The following is a 3,038-nucleotide window of genomic DNA, read 5'->3' on the forward strand; positions in this document are numbered from 1 at the left end:
ATATATATATATATATATATATATATACACACACACACAAAATATGGGGTCTAGTTTACAGGTAATCTAAACGACTAGGTATGCTGGGTAAGTGATGTATCGGATTACCAGGGCTCCAAGGTTATAGCCAAGATGGAAGTTATGGAACCATTGTAGATTTGTGACATAGCGGATAAAAAATTGTTAAAGAGGACAACAAACGTTAAGGCAAAACAAACATCTCAAGTCATATACATTATTATTATTGGAAAAGTTTACAGTCTTACAGCTGTTTATGCCATATCCCAGAGTATGGGATATTCCGTCATCGGAGACAAATAGGGTATAGATTAATGAAACTATGACATAGAGGACAGGAGAAAAGTAATAATGTAGCTATATAATGCTATTTGAAAACCTGGAACCACCTATATTATAATTGTTATTATTATCAATTACTTATATTCACCACAGATAATATTAACAAAGATAATATCTTTCTTCGAGTGTTTACATTTGAATTTTACTCATAAATATATCTGCACTGAAGTGGGCTGATTCAGAACGCTGATGACTGTTCAACGTGACAGATTTAGAATTTTTCATCAGTGGTTCATGCTGATGAAGGTTGAGGCCCACAGGCCAGAACCCAAAACCATGGTATATGAATATCCAAATAACATAATCTTTAATGGTATGTTTTTAATAGTTTAATTCTTTAACCATTTGCTTGCCTACTGTTGTCTCCGTAATATTTCAGTGATTTCAGTAATGGATTTGGGATTTTGACTCCTATTTCTAAACAGGTTGATGCCTTGTGCAACCTTAAGCTTAGTGCTAATTTTTAATTTTAATGTATAGTTATATAATGCTATTTAAAAACCTGAAACCACCTATATTTACTTCCTTATTGCCCACAGGGGGCTAAATGTAGAGGGGACAAACAAGGACAGACAAAGGAATTAAGTCAATTACATCGACCCAGTGAGTAACTGGTACTTACTTAATTGACCCCAAAAGGATGAAAGGCAAAGTTGACCATGGCAGAATTTGAACTCAGAACATAACGGCAGATGAAATACGGCTAAGCATTTTGCCTGGCATGCTAACGATTCTGCCAGCTCGCCACTGGTTTCTTGCACAACTGTCAACTCTAAAGAGCACAGTGTTATATAATTGGGCTGTTACCTGACATCCTGTTGAACCTCCAGTGTGAAACCACTGGTAAGAACAGTTATAATGGATATATAATGCTGTACAGTTTGATTAATAATGATGATATACATATATATAGAGAGAGAGAGAGAGACGGGGGGGGGACAGACAGACAAACTAATATAAACTCTTCAATAACAATTAAAATACTGTAGTTCATTATTTAGTGATATAATGATGTTCAATAATGAATAAATTGCTAGTTTTGTATTTATCGATATTCTAACTGTATAGGAAATAAAATATCAAATACTTCAATATTAAAACTTTGCTTCATTTTTATAAAAATTAGTAACAAATTGCTATTAATTAATTACTTTAATTTTCACCTAATTATGCTTAAAATCAATTTTTAAGAATGCATTGGTTATGAAGGGGAATGATTTGAAGTAGCTAATTAATTTCAAAAATAAATTACAAATAAATACAATTATAAAGTAATTGTTCTTTGCACATACTAACTATATTAATAGGTGTATTAGAATAATGAAATTGAGTTACAAACTACGTTTTTATTCCATCAAGTGATTTCTAAGTTTTGTTGAAATCAGGTGAATCTTCCTAGTTCTCCCGTATATTACTTTAAATGACCATCACCGGAAAGGAACCAACTAGTGAGTTACCTTCATTGCAACACATGTTTTTATCTAATAAGACACTATCACCAGGCCAATAAAAGCAGCATCAAAAGATTTAGTAATGTTACAATTTCCATGAAATGTCACAAAATATTAGAATGAGGTGAGTGAATTAGTAAAATCAGTAGATTATCAAACAAAATTCCTTGTGGTATTTAATTATGCCTCTTGATGCTCTGAATTCAAATCTTGTTAGTCAAACATGCATTCTAGTGTTGATAAAATAAAAACCAGAGAGAAACTGGGGTGGGAGGAGATAATCTATCTTGATTAACAATACTTTCCCTAAAAATGTGAGTTTATTCATGTGTTTATTAGAAACCAAGATTGGAATAACTTACAGTACTGAATTTCAGCTTATACTAACACGAGTTAGACAAGTGTATTTTAACCAAGATCCATATAGCCCTTAAGAGTCACAACCACTTTTTAGGGGCCACATGAAAAAAATGAAGAAATTTGGAAGTCACAGAAGTTTCTGGTGGTGAGATGAATGACACACAAATTTACTCCAGAAGTATGATCACTTTATGTTTTTTTTTTTAATTATTTCTTGTTGTGTCTGGAGAAAGGGAGATTGCTCATGACCTTAGCAGGCCTTCCAACACTGGTGAGTTTGATGTTATTAAATGTTCCATTTAAAATATTGCTGGCCAACACCTGCAGAAAACAAATGAGCAGGGAGAAGATTAAAGAGAAATAATGTTCTGGGGAAAAAAGACTAGACATAATGGGAAGTGTGGGGTTAGGGTTAGGGTTAGGGTTAGGGTTAGGAGGAGGGAGATGCACCAAGAAAGACAACAGGTGAAAAGATGTATGGGGTGGAGTACCTGGATGGTGGAGGTACAAAACCAGCCAGCTCTAAGAAACAGAGGCCACTATGGTGAGAGGGGAGACGGCCGGTATGTGTGTGCATGGGCATACATATATGCAAATGTGCTTGTATCCTGTATTTTGCTTGTCATCACATTAGCAAAGTAGTGCTGATGTTGACATTTTTTGTGGACAACATGATCAGCTATTCTGCACTTTTGAAAAACTTGTAGAATATATAATTCCTGATCTGAAACATGGGTGAGGCATGGCAACAGGAAGAGCATCCAGCCATAAAATTCTGTTCAAAATTAATTTCTGTGCAAGCCATGTTGGTATAGAAAACAGACGTTAAATAAACAAAGGAATGACAACAAGCGGATATCAATAACT

This window comes from Octopus bimaculoides, chromosome 6, assembly GCF_001194135.2.
Source record: "Octopus bimaculoides isolate UCB-OBI-ISO-001 chromosome 6, ASM119413v2, whole genome shotgun sequence".
NCBI classification, from domain to species: Eukaryota; Metazoa; Mollusca; class Cephalopoda; order Octopoda; family Octopodidae; genus Octopus; species Octopus bimaculoides.